The following is a 23174-nucleotide window of genomic DNA, read 5'->3' as shown; positions in this document are numbered from 1 at the left end:
TAGACCACACATTAATAAACATTCTTCAATTATCAGTATTGTCAATGCAATTATATTATAGATCATTTATATTTATAATTTCTCAGACTACCAATACGAGGTTTTTTACTTAGTTGATAGAGTTAGGTTTTAGTTTTCTCCCACGGAATAAAATTTAGAAACCAGGTTTTGAATGTGTGATTGTGAAGTCAGGAGGGGCGCAAAATGCCTGAATCTACCCGTTAGTATTCCCCATAAGGGCGCACTAGGCTGTTTCCTATAAAATAACCCCTTCTCAAAGAAAGCCCGGGAGCGTGGACCTTCTGGAACTTCACAGGAACAGCATTACACCGCAATCTTATCGCAAGTTGATATTGCAGGCCGAGGAAAAAAAATCCCTACCAATCACTGTGAGAATGGTTTCTGAGCTCGCTAGTCTATCAGCACTGATCAGTCGTAGAGTCGACGAAACATGTGTCTGCCGATAAGAAGAACAAGCGTTTGAGAAGAATCATTTACACGATCCACGTGTATCAATTAATGTGATAACACGTTTGCGGCCTTCCATTTTCACACACACACATACCTATATATTTATGATTACACACACACACACACACACACATACACACACACACACACACACACACACACACACACACACACACACACACACACACACATGGTCTCAGCAATACCAACAAGTGCAAGTTCTGCCACGCAGAGAATGTGAGTCACCTGACATCCAGTTCTAAAGTTCTGTTGGGGGGAGAGGCGGCTATTAAACCAAGCGACACAAAAGAGTGTGTAAAGATCTCCACTGGAAAATCTGTAAAAACATGCATGTCCAATGTAGTAGCAAGGTCTTGGGAACATGTACCAGAAATAATAGTTGGAAATAAGTCATACACCATCCACTATGCCGACGAAATTCCTACAGCTACATAACTAGAAAATGGAGCTATTAAGCCTGATATAGTTATATGGGACAAGAGGGAGAACGTAGCAATTCTAGTTGAAGTAATCGATCTTAATGATTCTGTCCTTAACAGAGCTGAGAAGAAGAAAATAACAAAACACCAAGGACTTATGTACGACATGAAACAAAAATTGGAATCTTAAAAAGGTATTCATCATTCCAGTCATTTTTCGAGCAACTGGGCTAATGAAAAAGAATTTCAAAAACGATCTAGCGAATATACCCGATGAACCAAATGCAAGAGAAATACAAACAATTACACTTAAAGGAGCGGCTAGAACCTTAATAAGATCTCTCGGTTGGAGTAACTAAACTAATGAGAGAATATTTGGCATCAGGTAGAACGCCTCATCCCCAGCAAAACCAAAGTCATAAGAAAATTAAAACAATGTACATAAAATGTTCATATTTGTGAATATATAATATATGAATAAAAATTATTCTGTAAAATGATGATAGGAGACCAAATTACAAGGTTTTAGCCAGACGTTGATTTTCATATTATATTTTAACCGCTAACATCTTATTTTTAAAGTACCCATTTATCACACACACACACACGCACACACACACAAACAAACTCAATGGAAAACGCATTTCGTCCTTTTCAAACGTTCAAGCGATAAAAAGAGAAAATGGTCAGGTTCAAAAGAAAGAAATAGTGTGTTTAGCTATTAGGAATGCGGCGGTTTTCTCTCATTTGGCATTATGATGAAGCCTTGAAAGGGAGGAAATACGATTATGCTCTAAAATTTTGAATTGTGTCTGTTTGTTTCATCACATACACAAAGAATATATATATATATATATATTAAATATATATTATATATATATATATTATATATATACATATATATATATATATAATGCACACACACATATATTAGCATTGTGTGTATTTAGGCAGATTTTTTTTTTATTTAAACAAACATTGTAAAAATAACACGGTATTCTGTTGCTTAACCAAACCTTTCTTTTATTTTAAGGTAAAATTAAGAAGATCAACTCGATTATTTTCAACAATGCTGGGTCTTGGATATTATCTTAATCTATATCCAGTGGTGAGGCCCCAGCTTGCGGGCTTTGGGGAGTGTGAAGCAACCCTTTAATTGCCATTGCTCCCAGGTCCACTCTGACTAGGAGTGGTAATACCTGTTAGGGTCCCAACTATGGGTTAAATAGAAACCAACTTGAAAATAACAAATATATTCTATTAAAAACATTTTTCTCCAAAATCTTTGGATTCCACATTAAATAACCTGAAAAGGGTTAATTATATATATATATATATATATATATATATATATATATATATATATATATATATATATATATATAACAAAAACAACCAACCAACCAATCAACAATGCTTAAATTCAATCTGTGATTTTTTTTACAATATTGCGTTAATAATAATGATAATAATAATAATAATAATAATAATAATATATATAAATATTATTATTATTATTATTATTATTATTATTATTATTATTATTATTATTATTATTATTATTATTATTTATTCATTCGTCAATGGGATTTTGTCAGACGACCCTGATCTATCTGACGCTATAGAAAAAACAAAAAAAATAGGCTTTTTTCTATAGCGTCGAATGGTTCCGGGTCGCCTGATGAAGTTTCATTGACTAAAACAGATGGTTGTTTGTAGCGACCAACTGTAACTGTTTACCTTTGAATAAATAATAAAAATATTTTGCTCTTGTTATCGACCACTATCTAATAACCTCGTTGTATTCATTAGTCCCTACTTTTGGACATCTCAAGCCTGAATTTATATATATATATATATATATATATATATATATATATATATTTATATATATATATAAATATATATATATATTTATATATATATTTATATATTTTTTTTTTTTTTTTTTTTTTTTTTTTTTTTTTTTACAAAGGCATCACCACATTATCAAGGCCCAGAGGCCACTCAAGGATAAGGGTTAAAGAGTGTACAGTAGAAATTGGTCAATATAGTAATCATTAGTAATGAAAATTTGGTAAATTTAATAACTTATATGGAACGGCTCATCAAGAACTTATTTACTTTAGACTTGAACACAACCATATTGTAGTCAGCCGGAAAGCAGGAAAACGGAAGACAATTCCACAGGCGTGCAGTTCTAAGAAAGAAGCTTTGTTCATGGAATCTACGTTTAGGTTTAGCCACAGATAAAGAGTGGGGGAAATTATTGATAGTGTTTACAGCTAGACGAGTGTTTCTTGTGAAAGTTTGGCGAGGGGGGACCAAAGATTGAAGCTCAGTTGAACACTTTCCATGAAAATAACGATACATCAGAGACAAACTCGCAACATCTCTTCTGTGAGATAGAGGTTGCAAGGAGGAGAAAAGGACATCTCCTACGAGGCTACGAAGTCTATTTTGAACTCTATCAAGGCAGGACAAGTCCTTTCTAGCAGCTCCTGCCCAGATGTGGCAACAGTATTCCATCCTTGGACGTACCTGGCTCTTATATAGGTAGAGAATAGCATCAGCAGTGAGATATCTACTGGATCGATAGAAAGATCCCACCATTTTTCCAGCGGCCTTGGCAACAGATTTGATATACGTGTTCCATTTAAGATCAGGAGTAATGGTCAAGCCCAGAAGCTTGTCAAAACTTGAGGCCTCCTGAAGACGAGAGCCATTCATTTCAATTGATGACAAATGTGGATTAGAATGTTGATGATGTAAAGAGAGAAGCTTGGTTTTAGATGCATTAAAAGTAACCAGCCACTCCTTTCCCCATTGTACTACGTGCTCAAGATCAGAGGAGAGAGAATTGGAGAGAACTTGCTCGTTTACTGTCTTAGATGTGGTACCATAAATGGTAGTGTCGTCAGCATAAATGTCTACAAATGATGTAAGGATATGATTTGGAAGATCATTAATGTAGATCAGGAAAAGAGTTGGGCCCAGGATGGATCCCTGAGGGACACCGGCATTAATACTGTGAGCTTCTGATTTTTGCCCCTCAACTACTACTCTTATGAACCTATCAGAAAGAAATGATTTAATAATTGAGAAGACTTTTCCAGCTATACCATAGCTAGCGATCTTATGAAGTAAACCTTTATGCCATACCCTATCAAAGGCTTTAGATATGTCAAGAGCAATTGCTCTAGAAAGATTGCCACCGTCGAGAGATTTGCTAATCCTATGCGATATAACTGTAATGACATCTGCTGTAGATCTAGCAGAACGGAAACCATATTGAGTGTCACTAAGAAGGTTATTTTTGTTGAGATGTTTAATTACTTCTGTATTTAACACAGATTCTAGCAACTTACTCATGACGCACAGGAGACTTATTGGCCTGTACTGAGAGGGGGATGAGCGATCACCTGAATTCTTAAATACAGGGCATACTGATGAGGTTTTCCAGGGAGATGGGAAACTATTCTCCTTAAGACAACGTTTAAACAGTTTTGTAAGTATGGGCGCTAATTCAGGTTGAAGTTTTTTGAGTACTATAATTGGAATACCATCAGGGCCAGTTGCTTTACTGGAATCAAGGTTTTTGATTAGCTTCGCAACATCACGTACAGATATACGTATATCACATAGCGTGTTTTCTGATACAGGAGGAAATATTGGGGGTTGGCGGTCTTGGTCGCAAAGGGTAGAATTTGCTGCAAAGTTCTTGACAAAGAGTTTGGCTTTGTCTGATGCTGACGAGATTACCTCAGGTCCATTGATAATAGTTGGGATGGAGCACACGCTTCTGTTCAGGATTCTGTTTGCTATTTGCCAAAACTGGTGGGAACCAAGCCGCTGCTCAGCTACTTTGGACTTAACAGATTGAGCATACAACTCTCTTGCGTTCCTTATTACTTTCTTACAATGGTTGCTGGCAGTCCTGAAAACGGCTTTAGTTTCCATACATCTATTACGTTTGAAGCAGTGGAAAAAGTGATTTCTGTGCGCAATGGCAGCAGCACATTCTGGAGAGAACCATGGCTGGCTGTTAGGTTTTTTCTGAAACTTTTTAGAGGGTATGAAATGGTCAATACCTACAATTAACCATTCAGTTAGGTCTAATACTATAGAGGACACATCCTTTTTAAACATGGAATGCAGAGGTAGATCAGATATAAATGTACGGAAGCTATCCCAGTCAGCCTTAGTGTATCGATATACTGTACGATGAAGAGGTACATCTGGGGACTTATTACATTTCATTTTTATCTTAATTGATACAACAGAGTGGTCGGAAGATCCAAGAGGCGACAGAACAGAAACTGAACATAGTTCAGGGCAAGTTGTGAGAAAAAGGTCTAGTAGGCTCGCATACTGGCCATCATTATCGGGCACACGGGTAGGTTCCTGAACAATCTGAGTGAGGTCATAGGCAATGGAGAAATCATGACAGAACCTCCCCTCATCATCGGTCTTGTTTGAGTGGGTCAACCATTCAACGTTGTGAACATTGAAGTCTCCACATACGTGAATGTTAGCTGAAGGATAAGTAGAAAGGACTTGGTCAATTTTCTCAGATATGCTTTGAAAGATAGTAACTCCACTGTTGTGGGGGCGATAGAGAGTAAATATAAATGCAGTAGTGTGAGCTAAAGCAACCCGGAAGCACATATAGGGTAAGTTAGGATCTTCCCTGGAGATGTCCCTCCCACATGGAAAGCTATCTTTAATATAGGCACATATTCCATGCCCATGGCGATCTTGGGGGTCAGATTTAGAAGTTAAGTTAGAGTATCCTGAAATTGCAAACTCATCTAGGGAAATAGCCTGTCCAATGCCAGTTTCACTTAAAAATAAAAGGTCTGGTTTAGTCTCCTGTAATTGGGTTTCAACCTCTGGAAGGTTAGAACGAAGACCCCTGATGTTGGAGAAGGAGACATGGTAGTAGGGGTCTACGTTGGAAGTTGGGGAACCGGGTTTAATCGTGTATTTTTTCTTGAAACTTGTCATGATGAAATTTTGGAATTTGTGGACTAGGTCGACAGATTTACTTAGAGCAGGACAGAGAGGGGAAATTAAGAGAGAAAAAGAAACGAAGAATTTTTTTTTAATTTGTAGCTAATGATAAGGTAAAGCCGTAACAATTACCCACTAGTATGGCATCGAGAGGCCCCACCAGAAGCTACTGCATGGTCCAGAATCCATTCACCAAATGGCAATACAGCAGCCCTAGTACTTTGCACCTGCTGATAGGACAGCCTCCTTAGTGGTTAATCCAAGGTTCGGGTCCCTGACTATCAGGCGGATAACGTCAGCCCAGACAAAACGTTTACCTCCAGCACCCTTACTAGTGACATGGCTACAAGGATAGACATAGAAACAGAAAATTTCCGCCATCTCAGCCAACTGTTCGCAAAAATACTGCCAACCTAGAAAACAGCTTTTTCTTCTCCCTTTGTCCGAAAAATCACTCATTTAAAAAAAATGAGGACTGAGGGACAAATAAGAAGAAGCGAGAGTAACAGGAGCTGCCGATAACGCATCCACAATGCGTTTTCTACTCTCCATTAAAAAAAAAAAAAAAAAAAAAAAAAAAAAAAAAAAAAGAACTATTAAGTATTGTACTTAATAAAAGTCCAACGGACGTGTTTAAGGGAAAGTATGGTGATAGATTCCCCTCACACTAACTAAAAATGAGTATAATTCGTAATTTTTGCTATCGACTCGGTGGATAAATAAACATATGTACGAGGAAAAAAAAAAAAAAAAGGCTAGCATTTAATAAAACAGAAATACACAAATTAAATACTGAAATAAAATGGAGTTGTTAATATTTTAAATCTAAAATAAAAAGCATGATTGAAATCACTTATCTCAACAAAAACAATTCCGTCTCCAAATTGCAAACTGTGTTGAAAGAACTTCAGTTAGTAGCGTTCAAAACATTTTTTTTTTTAAATTAGCCGTTAATAGAAAATCGTGATTTTATTCTGAACTTAAGCTAGTAACGTTTTAAGAAGCTTACGATATAAAAGAAAAGGCTGATGGGGGGGGGGTGTTCTTCCGAAAGTAAGTTGGTGCCGTTATAAGTAATTTCGAGATAAGATGGAAGCCGGTATTGGACTAGAAAAAAAGCTAGCATTTAATAAAACAGAAATACACAAATTAAATACTGAAATAAAATGGAGTTGTTAATATTTTAAATCTAAAATAAAAAGCATGATTGAAATCACTTATCTCAACAAAAACAATTCCGTCTCCAAATTGCAAACTGTGTTGACAGAACTTCAGTTAGTAGCGCTCAAAACATTTTTTTTTTGAAATTAGCCGTTAATAGAAAATCGTGATTTTATTCTGAACTTAAGCTAGTAACGTTTTAAGAAGCTTACGATATAAAAGAAAAGGCTGATGGGGGGGGTTCTTCCGAAAGTAAGTTGGTGCCGTTATAAGTAATTTCGAGATAAGATGGAAGCCGGTATTGGACTAGAAAAAAAAGCTAGCATTTAATAAAACAGAAATACACAAATTAAATACTGAAATAAAATGGAGTTGTTAATATTTTAAATCTACAATAAAAAGCATGATTGAAATCACTTATCTCAACAAAAACAATTCCGTCTCCAAATTGCAAACTGTGTTGAAAGAACTTCAGTTAGTAGCGTTCAAAACATTTTTTTTTTTTGAAATTAGCCGTTAATAGAAAATCGTGATTTTATTCTGAACTTAAGCTAGTAACGTTTTAAGAAGCTTACGATATAAAAGAAAAGGCTGATGGGGGGGGGGGTTCTTCCGAAAGTAAGTTGGTGCCGTTATAAGTAATTTCGAGATAAGATGGAAGCCGGTATTGGACTAGAAAAAAAGCTAGCATTTAATAAAACAGAAATACACAAATTAAATACTGAAATAAAATGGTGTTGTTAATATTTTAAATCTAAAATAAAAAGCATGATTGAAATCACTTATCTCAACAAAAACAATTCCGTCTCCAAATTGCAAACTGTGTTGAAAGAACTTCAGTTAGTAGCGTTCAAAACATTTTTTTTTTTGAAATTAGCCGTTAATAGAAAATCGTGATTTTATTCTGAACTTAAGCTAGTAACGTTTTAAGAAGCTTACGATATAAAAGAAAAGGCTGATGGGGGGGGGGTTCTTCCGAAAGTAAGTTGGTGCCGTTATAAGTAATTTCGAGATAAGATGGAAGCCGGTATTGGACTAGAAAAAAAGCTAGCATTTAATAAAACAGAAATACACAAATTAAATACTGAAATAAAATGGAGTTGTTAATATTTTAAATCTAAAATAAAAAGCATGATTGAAATCACTTATCTCAACAAAAACAATTCCGTCTCCAAATTGCAAACTGTGTTGAAAGAACTTCAGTTAGTAGCGTTCAAAACATTTTTTTTTTGAAATTAGCCGTTAATAGAAAATCGTGATTTTATTCTGAACTTAAGCTAGAAACGTTTTAAGAAGCTTACGATATAAAAGAAAAGGCTGATGGGGGGGGGTTCTTCCGAAAGTAAGTATGTGCCGTTATAAGTAATTTCGAGATAAGATGGAAGCCGGTATTGGACTAGAAAAAAAAGCTAGCATTTAATAAAACAGAAATACACAAATTAAATACTGAAATAAAATGGAGTTGTTAATATTTTAAATCTAAAATAAAAAGCATGATTGAAATCACTTATCTCAACAAAAACAATTCCGTCTCCAAATTGCAAACTGTGTTGAAAGAACTTCAGTTAGTAGCGTTCAAAACATTTTTTTTTTTTAAATTAGCCGTTAATAGAAAATCGTGATTTTATTCTGAACTTAAGCTAGTAACGTTTTAAGAAGCTTACGATATAAAAGAAAAGGCTGATGGGGGGGGTTCTTCCGAAAGTAAGTTGGTGCCGTTATAAGTAATTTCGAGATAAGATGGAAGCCGGTATTGGACTAGAAAAAAAGCTAGCATTTAATAAAACAGAAATACACAAATTAAATACTGAAATAAAATGGAGTTGTTAATATTTTAAATCTAAAATAAAAAGCATGATTGAAATCACTTATCTCAACAAAAACAATTCCGTCTCCAAATTGCAAACTGTGTTGAAAGAACTTCAGTTAGTAGCGTTCAAAACATTTTTTTTTTGAAATTAGCCGTTAATAGAAAATCGTGATTTTATTCTGAACTTAAGCTAGTAACGTTCTAAGAAGCTTACGATATAAAAGAAAAGGCTGATGGGGGGGGTTCTTCCGAAAGTAAGTTGGTGCCGTTATAAGTAATTTCGAGATAAGATGGAAGCCGATATTGAACTAGAAAAAAAAGCTAGCATTTAATAAAACAGAAATACACAAATTAAATACTGAAATAAAATGGAGTTGTTAATATTTTAAATCTAAAATAAAAAGCATGATTGAAATCACTTATCTCAACAAAAACAATTCCGTCTCCAAATTGCAAACTGTGTTGAAAGAACTTCAGTTAGTAGCGTTCAAAACATTTTTTTTTTGAAATTAGCCGTTAATAGAAAATCGTGATTTTATTCTGAACTTAAGCTAGTAACGTTTTAAGAAGCTTACGATATAAAAGAAAAGGCTGATGGGGGGGGGTTCTTCCGAAAGTAAGTTGGTGCCGTTATAAGTAATTTCGAGATAAGATGGAAGCCGGTATTGGACTAGAAAAAAAAGCTAGCATTTAATAAAACAGAAATACACAAATTAAATACTGAAATAAAATGGAGTTGTTAATATTTTAAATCTAAAATAAAAAGCATGATTGAAATCACTTATCTCAACAAAAACAATTCCGTCTCCAAATTGCAAACTGTGTTGAAAGAACTTCAGTTAGTAGCGTTCAAAACATTTTTTTTTTGAAATTAGCCGTTAATAGAAAATCGTGATTTTATTCTGAACTTAAGCTAGTAACGTTTTAAGAAGCTTACGATATAAAAGAAAAGGCTGATGGGGGGGGGTTCTTCCGAAAGTAAGTTGGTGCCGTTATAAGTAATTTCGAGATAAGATGGAAGCCGGTATTGGACTAGAAAAAAAGCTAGCATTTAATAAAACAGAAATACACAAATTAAATACTGAAATAAAATGGAGTTGTTAATATTTTAAATCTAAAATAAAAAGCATGATTGAAATCACTTATCTCAACAAAAACAATTCCGTCTCCAAATTGCAAACTGTGTTGACAGAACTTCAGTTAGTAGCGCTCAAAACATTTTTTTTTTTGAAATTAGCCGTTAATAGAAAATCGTGATTTTATTCTGAACTTAAGCTAGTAACGTTTTAAGAAGCTTACGATATAAAAGAAAAGGCTGATGGGGGGGGTTCTTCCGAAAGTAAGTTGGTGCCGTTATAAGTAATTTCGAGATAAGATGGAAGCCGGTATTGGACTAGAAAAAAAAGCTAGCATTTAATAAAACAGAAATACACAAATTAAATACTGAAATAAAATGGAGTTGTTAATATTTTAAATCTACAATAAAAAGCATGATTGAAATCACTTATCTCAACAAAAACAATTCCGTCTCCAAATTGCAAACTGTGTTGAAGGAACTTCAGTTAGTAGCGTTCAAAACATTTTTTTTTTGAAATTAGCCGTTAATAGAAAATCGTGATTTTATTCTGAACTTAAGCTAGTAACGTTTTAAGAAGCTTACGATATAAAAGAAAAGGCTGATGGGGGGGGGGTTCTTCCGAAAGTAAGTTGGTGCCGTTATAAGTAATTTCGAGATAAGATGGAAGCCGGTATTGGACTAGAAAAAAAGCTAGCATTTAATAAAACAGAAATACACAAATTAAATACTGAAATAAAATGGTGTTGTTAATATTTTAAATCTAAAATAAAAAGCATGATTGAAATCACTTATCTCAACAAAAACAATTCCGTCTCCAAATTGCAAACTGTGTTGAAAGAACTTCAGTTAGTAGCGTTCAAAACATTTTTTTTTTTGAAATTAGCCGTTAATAGAAAATCGTGATTTTATTCTGAACTTAAGCTAGTAACGTTTTAAGAAGCTTACGATATAAAAGAAAAGGCTGATGGGGGGGGGGTTCTTCCGAAAGTAAGTTGGTGCCGTTATAAGTAATTTCGAGATAAGATGGAAGCCGGTATTGGACTAGAAAAAAAGCTAGCATTTAATAAAACAGAAATACACAAATTAAATACTGAAATAAAATGGAGTTGTTAATATTTTAAATCTAAAATAAAAAGCATGATTGAAATCACTTATCTCAACAAAAACAATTCCGTCTCCAAATTGCAAACTGTGTTGAAAGAACTTCAGTTAGTAGCGTTCAAAACATTTTTTTTTTGAAATTAGCCGTTAATAGAAAATCGTGATTTTATTCTGAACTTAAGCTAGAAACGTTTTAAGAAGCTTACGATATAAAAGAAAAGGCTGATGGGGGGGGGGTTCTTCCGAAAGTAAGTATGTGCCGTTATAAGTAATTTCGAGATAAGATGGAAGCCGGTATTGGACTAGAAAAAAAAGCTAGCATTTAATAAAACAGAAATACACAAATTAAATACTGAAATAAAATGGAGTTGTTAATATTTTAAATCTAAAATAAAAAGCATGATTGAAATCACTTATCTCAACAAAAACAATTCCGTCTCCAAATTGCAAACTGTGTTGAAAGAACTTCAGTTAGTAGCGTTCAAAACATTTTTTTTTTTTAAATTAGCCGTTAATAGAAAATCGTGATTTTATTCTGAACTTAAGCTAGTAACGTTTTAAGAAGCTTACGATATAAAAGAAAAGGCTGATGGGGGGGGTTCTTCCGAAAGTAAGTTGGTGCCGTTATAAGTAATTTCGAGATAAGATGGAAGCCGGTATTGGACTAGAAAAAAAGCTAGCATTTAATAAAACAGAAATACACAAATTAAATACTGAAATAAAATGGAGTTGTTAATATTTTAAATCTAAAATAAAAAGCATGATTGAAATCACTTATCTCAACAAAAACAATTCCGTCTCCAAATTGCAAACTGTGTTGAAAGAACTTCAGTTAGTAGCGTTCAAAACATTTTTTTTTTGAAATTAGCCGTTAATAGAAAATCGTGATTTTATTCTGAACTTAAGCTAGTAACGTTCTAAGAAGCTTACGATATAAAAGAAAAGGCTGATGGGGGGGGTTCTTCCGAAAGTAAGTTGGTGCCGTTATAAGTAATTTCGAGATAAGATGGAAGCCGGTATTGAACTAGAAAAAAAAGCTAGCATTTAATAAAACAGAAATACACAAATTAAATACTGAAATAAAATGGAGTTGTTAATATTTTAAATCTAAAATAAAAAGCATGATTGAAATCACTTATCTCAACAAAAACAATTCCGTCTCCAAATTGCAAACTGTGTTGAAAGAACTTCAGTTAGTAGCGTTCAAAACATTTTTTTTTTGAAATTAGCCGTTAATAGAAAATCGTGATTTTATTCTGAACTTAAGCTAGTAACGTTTTAAGAAGCTTACGATATAAAAGAAAAGGCTGATGGGGGGGGGTTCTTCCGAAAGTAAGTTGGTGCCGTTATAAGTAATTTCGAGATAAGATGGAAGCCGGTATTGGACTAGAAAAAAAAGCTAGCATTTAATAAAACAGAAATACACAAATTAAATACTGAAATAAAATGGAGTTGTTAATATTTTAAATCTAAAATAAAAAGCATGATTGAAATCACTTATCTCAACAAAAACAATTCCGTCTCCAAATTGCAAACTGTGTTGAAAGAACTTCAGTTAGTAGCGTTCAAAACATTTTTTTTTTGAAATTAGCCGTTAATAGAAAATCGTGATTTTATTCTGAACTTAAGCTAGTAACGTTTTAAGAAGCTTACGATATAAAAGAAAAGGCTGATGGGGGGGGGGTTCTTCCGAAAGTAAGTTGGTGCCGTTATAAGTAATTTCGAGATAAGATGGAAGCCGGTATTGGACTAGAAAAAAAGCTAGCATTTAATAAAACAGAAATACACAAATTAAATACTGAAATAAAATGGAGTTGTTAATATTTTAAATCTAAAATAAAAAGCATGATTGAAATCACTTATCTCAACAAAAACAATTCCGTCTCCAAATTGCAAACTGTGTTGAAAGAACTTCAGTTAGTAGCGTTCAAAACATTTTTTTTTTTGAAATTAGCCGTTAATAGAAAATCGTGATTTTATTCTGAACTTAAGCTAGTAACGTTTTAAGAAGCTTACGATATAAAAGAAAAGGCTGATGGGGGGGGGTTCTTCCGAAAGTAAGTTGGTGCCGTTATAAGTAATTTCGAGATAAGATGGAAGCCGGTATTGGACTAGAAAAAAAAGCTAGCATTTAATAAAACAGAAATACACAAATTAAATACTGAAATAAAATGGAGTTGTTAATATTTTAAATCTAAAATAAAAAGCATGATTGAAATCACTTATCTCAACAAAAACAATTCCATCTCCAAATTGCAAACTGTGTTGAAAGAACTTCAGTTAGTAGCGTTCAAAACATTTTTTTTTTTTGAAATTAGCCGTTAATAGAAAATCGTGATTTTATTCTGAACTTAAGCTAGTAACGTTTTAAGAAGCTTACGATATAAAAGAAAAGGCTGATGGGGGGGGGGGGTTCTTCCGAAAGTAAGTTGGTGCCGTTATAAGTAATTTCGAGATAAGATGGAAGCCGGTATTGGACTAGAAAAAAAGCTAGCATTTAATAAACAGAAATACACAAATTAAATACTGAAATAAAATGGAGTTGTTAATATTTTAAATCTAAAATAAAAAGCATGATTGAAATCACTTATCTCAACAAAAACAATTCCGTCTCCAAATTGCAAACTGTGTTGAAAGAACTTCAGTTAGTAGCGTTCAAAACATTTTTTTTTGAAATTAGCCGTTAATAGAAAATCGTGATTTTATTCTGAACTTAAGCTAGTAACGTTTTAAGAAGCTTACGATATAAAAGAAAAGGCTGATGGGGGGGGTTCTTCCGAAAGTAAGTTGGTGCCGTTATAAGTAATTTCGAGATAAGATGGAAGCCGGTATTGGACTAGAAAAAAAAAGCTAGCATTTAATAAAACAGAAATACACAAATTAAATACTGAAATAAAATGGAGTTGTTAATATTTTAAATCTAAAATAAAAAGCATGATTGAAATCACTTATCTCAACAAAAACAATTCCGTCTCCAAATTGCAAACTGTGTTGAAAGAACTTCAGTTAGTAGCGTTCAAAACATTTTTTTTTTTGAAATTAGCCGTTAATAGAAAATCGTGATTTTATTCTGAACTTAAGCTAGTAACGTTTTAAGAAGCTTACGATATAAAAGAAAAGGCTGATGGGGGGGGGGGGTTCTTCCGAAAGTAAGTTGGTGCCGTTATAAGTAATTTCGAGATAAGATGGAAGCCGGTATTGGACTAGAAAAAAAAGCTAGCATTTAATAAAACAGAAATACACAAATTAAATACTGAAATAAAATGGAGTTGTTAATATTTTAAATCTAAAATAAAAAGCATGATTGAAATCACTTATCTCAACAAAAACAATTCCGTCTCCAAATTGCAAACTGTGTTGAAAGAACTTCAGTTAGTAGCGTTCAAAACATTTTTTTTTTTAAATTAGCCGTTAATAGAAAATCGTGATTTTATTCTGAACTTAAGCTAGTAACGTTTTAAGAAGCTTACGATATAAAAGAAAAGGCTGATGGGGGGGGTTCTTCTGAAAGTAAGTTGGTGCCGTTATAAGTAATTTCGAGATAAGATGGAAGCCGGTATTGGACTAGAAAAAAAAAGCTAGCATTTAATAAAACAGAAATACACAAATTAAATACTGAAATAAAATGGAGTTGTTAATATTTTAAATCTAAAATAAAAAGCATGATTGAAATCACTTATCTCAACAAAAACAATTCCGTCTCCAAATTGCAAACTGTGTTGAAAGAACTTCAGTTAGTAGCGTTCAAAACATTTTTTTTTTTGAAATTAGCCGTTAATAGAAAATCGTGATTTTATTCTGAACTTAAGCTAGTAACGTTTTAAGAAGCTTACGATATAAAAGAAAAGGCTGATGGGGGGGGGTTCTTCCGAAAGTAAGTTGGTGCCGTTATAAGTAATTTCGAGATAAGATGGAAGCCGGTATTGGACTAGAAAAAAAGCTAGCATTTAATAAAACAGAAATACACAAATTAAATACTGAAATAAAATGGAGTTGTTAATATTTTAAATCTAAAATAAAAAGCATGATTGAAATCACTTATCTCAACAAAAACAATTCCGTCTCCAAATTGCAAACTGTGTTGAAAGAACTTCAGTTAGTAGCGTTCAAAACATTTTTTTTTTGAAATTAGCCGTTAATAGAAAATCGTGATTTTATTCTGAACTTAAGCTAGTAACGTTTTAAGAAGCTTACGATATAAAAGAAAAGGCTGATGGGGGGGGTTCTTCTGAAAGTAAGTTGGTGCCGTTATAAGTAATTTCGAGATAAAATGGAAGCCGGTATTGGACTAGAAAAAAAGCTAGCATTTAATAAAACAGAAATACACAAATTAAATACTGAAATAAAATGGAGTTGTTAATATTTTAAATCTAAAATAAAAAGCATGATTGAAATCACTTATCTCAACAAAAACAATTCCGTCTCCAAATTGCAAACTGTGTTGAAAGAACTTCAGTTAGTAGCGTTCAAAACATTTTTTTTTGAAATTAGCCGTTAATAGAAAATCGTGATTTTATTCTGAACTTAAGCTAGTAACGTTTTAAGAAGCCTACGATATAAAAGAAAAGGCTGATGGGGGGGGGGTTCTTCCGAAAGTAAGTTGGTGCCGTTATAAGTAATTTCGAGATAAGATGGAAGCCGGTATTGGACTAGAAAAAAAAGCTAGCATTTAATAAAACAGAAATACACAAATTAAATACTGAAATAAAATGGAGTTGTTAATATTTTAAATCTAAAATAAAAAGCATGATTGAAATCACTTATCTCAACAAAAACAATTCCGTCTTCAAATTGCAAACTGTGTTGAAAGAACTTCAGTTAGTAGCGTTCAAAACATTTTTTTTTGAAATTAGCCGTTAATAGAAAATTGTGATTTTATTCTGAACTTAAGCTAGTAACGTTTTAAGAAGCTTACGATATAAAAGAAAAGGCTGATGGGGGGGGGTTCTTCCGAAAGTAAGTTGGTGCCGTTATAAGTAATTTCGAGATAAGATGGAAGCCGGTATTGGACTAGAAAAAAAAAGCTAGCATTTAATAAAACAGAAATACACAAATTAAATACTGAAATAAAATGGAGTTGTTAATATTTTAAATCTAAAATAAAAAGCATGATTGAAATCACTTATCTCAACAAAAACAATTCCGTCTCCAAATTGCAAACTGTGTTGAAAGAACTTCAGTTAGTAGCGTTCAAAACATTTTTTTTTTTTGAAATTAGCCGTTAATAGAAAATCGTGATTTTATTCTGAACTTAAGCTAGTAACGTTTTAAGAAGCTTACGATATAAAAGAAAAGGCTGATGGGGGGGGGTTCTTCCGAAAGTAAGTTGGTGCCGTTATAAGTAATTTCGAGATAAGATGGAAGCCGGTATTGGACTAGAAAAAAAGCTAGCATTTAATAAAACAGAAATACACAAATTAAATACTGAAATAAAATGGAGTTGTTAATATTTTAAATCTAAAATAAAAAGCATGATTGAAATCACTTATCTCAACAAAAACAATTCCGTCTCCAAATTGCAAACTGTGTTGAAAGAACTTCAGTTAGTAGCGTTCAAAACATTTTTTTTTTTTGAAATTAGCCGTTAATAGAAAATCGTGATTTTATTCTGAACTTAAGCTAGTAACGTTTTAAAAAGCTTACGATATAAAAGAAAAGGCTGATGGGGGGGTTCTTCTGAAACTAAGTTGGTGCCGTTATAAGTAATTTCGAGATAAGATGGAAGCCGGTATTGGACTAGAAAAAAAAGCTAGCATTTAATAAAACAGAAATACACAAATTAAATACTGAAATAAAATGGAGTTGTTAATATTTTAAATCTAAAATAAAAAGCATGATTGAAATCACTTATCTCAACAAAAACAATTCCGTCTCCAAATTGCAAACTGTGTTGAAAGAACTTCAGTTAGTAGCGTTCAAAACATTTTTTTTTTTTGAAATTAGCCGTTAATAGAAAATCGTGATTTTATTCTGAACTTAAGCTAGTAACGTTTTAAGAAGCTTACGATATAAAAGAAAAGGCTGATGGGGGGGGGGTTCTTCCGAAAGTAAGTTGGTGCCGTTATAAGTAATTTCGAGATAAAATGGAAGCCGGTATTGGACTAGAAAAAAAGCTAGCATTTAATAAAACAGAAATACACAAATTAAATACTGAAATAAAATGGAGTTGTTAATATTTTAAATCTAAAATAAAAAGCATGATTGAAATCACTTATCTCAACAAAAACAATTCCGTCTCCAAATTGCAAACTGTGTTGAAAGAACTTCAGTTAGTAGCGTTCAAAACATTTTTTTTTTAAATTAGCCGTTAATAGAAAATTGTGATTTTATTCTGAACTTAAGCTAGTAACGTTTTAAGAAGCTTACGATATAAAAGAAAAGGCTGATGGGGGGGGGTTCTTCCGAAAGTAAGTTGGTGCCGTTATAAGTAATTTCGAGATAAGATGGAAGCCGGTATTGGACTAGAAAAAAAAAGCTAGCATTTAATAAAACAGAAATACACAAATTAAATACTGAAATAAAATGGAGTTGTTAATATTTTAAATCTAAAATAAAAAGCATGATTGAAATCACTTATCTCAACAAAAACAATTCCGTCTCCAAATTGCAAACTGTGTTGAAAGAACTTCAGTTAGTAGCGTTCAAAACATTTTTTTTTTTGAAATTAGCCGTTAATAGAAAATCGTGATTTTATTCTGAACTTAAGCTAGTAACGTTTTAAGAATCTTACGATATAAAAGAAAAGGCTGATGGGGGGAGGGTCTTCCGAAAGTAAGTTGGTGCCGTTATAAGTAATTTCGAGATAAGATGGAAGCCGGTATTGGACTAGAAAAAAAGCTAGCATTTAATAAAACAGAAATACACAAATTAAATACTGAAATAAAATGGAGTTGTTAATATTTTAAATCTAAAATAAAAAGCATGATTGAAATCACTTATCTCAACAAAAACAATTCCGTCTCCAAATTGCAAACTGTGTTGAAAGAACTTCAGTTAGTAGCGTTCAAAACATTTTTTTTTTGAAATTAGCCGTTAATAGAAAATCGTGATTTTATTCTGAACTTAAGCTAGTAACGTTTTAAGAAGCTTACGATATAAAAGAAAAGGCTGATGGGGGGGGGTTCTTCCGAAAGTAAGTTGGTGCCGTTATAAGTAATTTCGAGATAAGATGGAAGCCGGTATTGGACTAGAAAAAAAGCTAGCATTTAATAAAACAGAAATACACAAATTAAATACTGAAATAAAATGGAGTTGTTAATATTTTAAATCTAAAATAAAAAGCATGATTGAAATCACTTATCTCAACAAAAACAATTCCGTCTCCAAATTGCAAACTGTGTTGAAAGAACTTCAGTTAGTAGCGTTCAAAACATTTTTTTTTTGAAATTAGCCGTTAATAGAAAATCGTGATTTTATTCTGAACTTAAGCTAGTAACGTTTTAAGAAGCTTACGATATAAAAGAAAAGGCTGATGGGGGGGGGGGTTCTTCCGAAAGTAAGTTGGTGCCGTTATAAGTAATTTCGAGATAAGATGGAAGCCGGTATTGGACTAGAAAAAAAAAGCTAGCATTTAATAAAACAGAAATACACAAATTAAATACTGAAATAAAATGGAGTTGTTAATATTTTAAATCTAAAATAAAAAGCATGATTGAAATCACTTATCTCAACAAAAACAATTCCCTCTCCAAATTGCAAACTGTGTTGAAAGAACTTCAGTTAGTAGCGTTCAAAACATTTTTTTTTTGAAATTAGCCGTTAATAGAAAATCGTGATTTTATTCTGAACTTAAGCTAGTAACGTTTAAAGAAGCTTACGATATAAAAGAAAAGGCTGATGGGGGGGGGTTCTTCCGAAAGTAAGTTGGTGCCGTTATAAGTAATTTCGAGATAAGATGGAAGCCGGTATTTGACTAGAAAAAAAAGCTAGCATTTAATAAAACAGAAATACACAAATTAAATACTGAAATAAAATGGAGTTGTTAATATTTTAAATCTAAAATAAAAAGCATGATTGAAATCACTTATCTCAACAAAAACAATTCCGTCTCCAAATTGCAAACTGTGTTGAAAGAACTTCAGTTAGTAGCGTTCAAAACATTTTTTTTTTTTTAAATTAGCCGTTAATAGAAAATCGTGATTTTATTCTGAACTTAAGCTATATTTATATATATATATTTAAATATATATATATATTTATATATATTTATATATATATATATTTATATATATATATTTATATATATGTATATATATTTATATATATGTATATATATATACATATATATATATATATATATATATATATATATATATATATATATATATATATACACGAGGGATGTTCCAAACGTAATGCTTCTTCGTTTTTATTCTACCCGATTGGATCAGAGTGTGTTTCAAATTGCATTCTAATGATAACTGAACTTATCCATTCATGTGCTGAACATATCATTTTTCTATTCCAGATATTGTCGATGTGAGACTCTAAGAAATTACGTCTGTCATGGATGTAAGTCAGAAGTAAAAATGGGTTATTAAATTTCCCCGTCCAGAGAAAATAGAACTGATACGACATTCTCGACACTGTTGAAGGTTTACGAAGTAAATGTAGCTGATGTCTGAACAGTTAGGAGATAAGTTCGTCGATTTAAAAGTTGTGACAAGATGTGTGACAAAGTGCGCTCCGAATCTTTATGACCGACGCACAGAAGGAAGTATTTTTTGTATGGTGGTGACTACATAAATAAATAAAAAATCTGGAACACAAAACGTAGCTCCTTTTACTGGAATCACTTTCGTCTTAGTAGATCTTCAACATTTTGTTCTTGGGCTAAAAATAAGAGCTCTTACTTTTGTAACAGCCCTCGCGTATCATAAGTATGTATAAATAAATATATGTAATATAAATGCATACGTATATATATGCATATATATATGTGTGTGTGTATGTGTGTGTGTGTACATACATACATACATGAATATGAATATAGTTATAAATGTGCATATATTTTCCAATAGTTTCTTGGTGAAATAGATACCTCGGGTTTTTCTGTTCATTATTTTGCAAATTTCTTTTCAGTTTTTGTACCCCAAAACACACCCACACCCATACGCACGCACGCACACACACACACACACACACACACACACATATATATATATATATATATATATATATATATATATATATATATATATATATATATATACGTATCATAAGTATATTTCAATGTTTATATAGTTGTATGCACAGGAGTGACCTTAAACTACATTTCCAACCTAATAACATACTACATAAGATTTCAGCGGTGAAAATTTGTAAAACAATAATAAAATCCTGATAATAAAATCTTATAAGATAGGAATCCTTAAAACATAATTAAATCTCATCCTAGAAAATCATGTACTCTGAGTAATACATCTAAATGCTTACTTAAATGGAACTGCTTAATAACTTCAGTAGTATATAAGGCCACGGATTCTACTAAAGAAAATCGGCATGTAAATAATTATTATATTAGCATAGGAGGTAATGCATTCAAAGAAAGATTCCGTTGACACAAATATTTCTATGATAATCCTAATTTTCTAGATAAAACTTCTCTCTTTTTATACTATAAAAATTAGTCTTCCATAATTTGGCATCAGCTGTGAAGTGCAAAATCATAAAAGAACATGCCCTTGCCTATATTTGGGTTCAACTTGTTACTTATGTCTCAATGCGAAATTATAGATTACGTGATTCAAGAATGCAAATATCATCCTCGATGAAAAAGAACAAACTATATGTTAATTGTAGAGATTATTAATTACACCTTATCAATAATTTAAATACTCCCTATGAATTGTAATATTTACTTAAATACTTAAGGATCTAATATGCTGCTCAAACTACTCTCTTAAACCATTACTACTATATTAAATATGAGTGTGTGTGTGTGTGCGCGTATGGATATATATGCATATAGGTATTAAAAATATTCGTATACTACTTTGAAATAGTACTTTTAAACTTTCTAATTCCCTTATAATTCAACTTACTACTTCACGTTTCAAATTGTTATTTTATGTTATTATTTTAATCTTAACTCTTAAATCATTTATATTATTGCATATTTTGTTATTATCTTTGGTTTATTATAATATTATTACTTTACCTCCTTTTTATTGTTTTTATATAATTATTGTAACTTACATAATTTAGATATTTGTGTTTACTTTTATTAAAAATGTTATTTGTATTTGTATTTCTAATCATTATTTACTACTTTTGATATCTCTTATATTTCTATTTTCATTATTTTTATAAAACTTTTTTCATGGTTTTTATAAGTGTAACTAGCAAGTTATACTTCTAAAAATGAATGTTTACAAATTAGCCAAGTATTGGTATTAGGAATAAAATAATTTAATATTTATGTAAATGAATATTAAAATAAGGTCTCTGTGTGTAGTAAGTAAATGTTATATGAATGGATATTAAATATATTTTAGTTAATGTTTGACTTAATCTTTGTTCTCAATAATTAAAGATTGGAAAAATAGAGTTCATTAATTTAGTCTATCTGATGATTGATTGTCAGTAACCATGGAAATTAACTTTTAATCTGTAAATTTATCCTTTTTTTCTCTTCCCCTCTTCTTTTTCTTATATTTTTATTGTTTAAATTTTATGGTATTTACTAACCCCTACACCTACACTTTAATAAATCTGTTCCCTTTTTTGTACATTTAATTATATGATGACCTTCTTACTGTTTACCACTCCCCCACATGTGATTGATGTCATTAAATCGTCTGACCTTCTTACTATTTTCCACCATATTTATATGACGTCATTGCTTCAAATCCCCTTCCTATCCCAGTAGTAATTAACACGTGAATTATGCCTTAAATTGAAAGTTTAAATAATAAATTAACGTTTAGTTTTGTTATTTAAGGTCTCGTTTCCGATGAAGCCGGAAGTATAGTTCACATGACTAGCTCATATTTTGACCAAAACGATAGCTCTGTTATAATCGTAGCTTAATGTATTTTGTTTACTAAAAAGTAAATCATATATAGGGTGTTCCAGAAGTCTTGGACAAATTTCAAGTCTTTATATCTGCTAAACTATTGATGTTTAATGAAATTGCCATGATTTTAAACTTAAATTTATCTAGTTCAACTTTAATATAAATGTTTATATTAGAGAGAGAGAAAGAGAAAGAGAGAGAGAAGGATATATATATATACATACATATATACATATATATATTTACACACACACGCATATATATGTATGTTTACACATACACACACATATATAGATATTTCTGTTGAAATACACTTAATTTCCTTATAATATATACCAATCCTTATTTAAGAAGCTCGGTGTGATTAATTACAGAGCAATATAGTGAATGAATTACAAAAGTCTATATTCTGAAAGTTTATGATGTTGACTATCTTATAATTTATTCCTTTAATTCAGTTGATATTTACAATTCTTGACATTATCTGTTTCGTAGCACAAAATCAATCACTTAATTATTATATCAATTAGTGAATCTATTTTGCCCTTAACTATACAGAAGAAATAGCAACAGTCAATCTATTAAAAAGAAGAAAAGTTCGTTTTGACATGATTAAAATCCGAAAATTTGGAAGAGAAGCTGTAAATGCCTTATAATATGTTTTCCATTACGCCATTTTGATAGATTGATGAAACAGATACTATCAAGAATTGTAGATATCACATGAATTAAGCGAATAAATTATAAGATGGTCAACATCATGAACTTTGAAATATAGACTTTTGTCAATCATTCACTATATATATATATATATATATCCACTTATCTTGTGCTTCCTTTTTTAAAATTAAATATGTTTTAACATGTTTTATTAATCATTTGTTCATATATATATATATATATATATATATATATATATATATATATATTGGCATGTTTCTTATATCTTTAATGTTTTTTGAGATATTTAATATCTAAATGTGTTCATGACTTCTTAAACACCATGTATATACACATATATACACATGCCTATATACACAAACATAGATGCAATATATATATGTGTGTGTGTGTGTGTGTGTG

General features: G+C 31.6%; 1 protein-coding gene across 2 annotated transcripts in view; it reads left to right on the top strand.

Moving 5' to 3' along the window:
• The window catches only part of LOC145268547 (uncharacterized), a 997234-nt gene that overhangs the window by 17714 nt on the left and 956346 nt on the right, over nucleotides 1-23174 (top strand). The gene's annotated exons all lie outside the window — the stretch shown is intronic.

Source organism: Euprymna scolopes, chromosome 4 (assembly GCF_053919585.1).
Source record: "Euprymna scolopes isolate OS-2025 chromosome 4, ASM5391958v1, whole genome shotgun sequence".
NCBI lineage: Eukaryota > Metazoa > Mollusca > Cephalopoda > Sepiida > Sepiolidae > Euprymna > Euprymna scolopes.
This window is presented reverse-complemented; position numbering and strand designations above follow the sequence as displayed.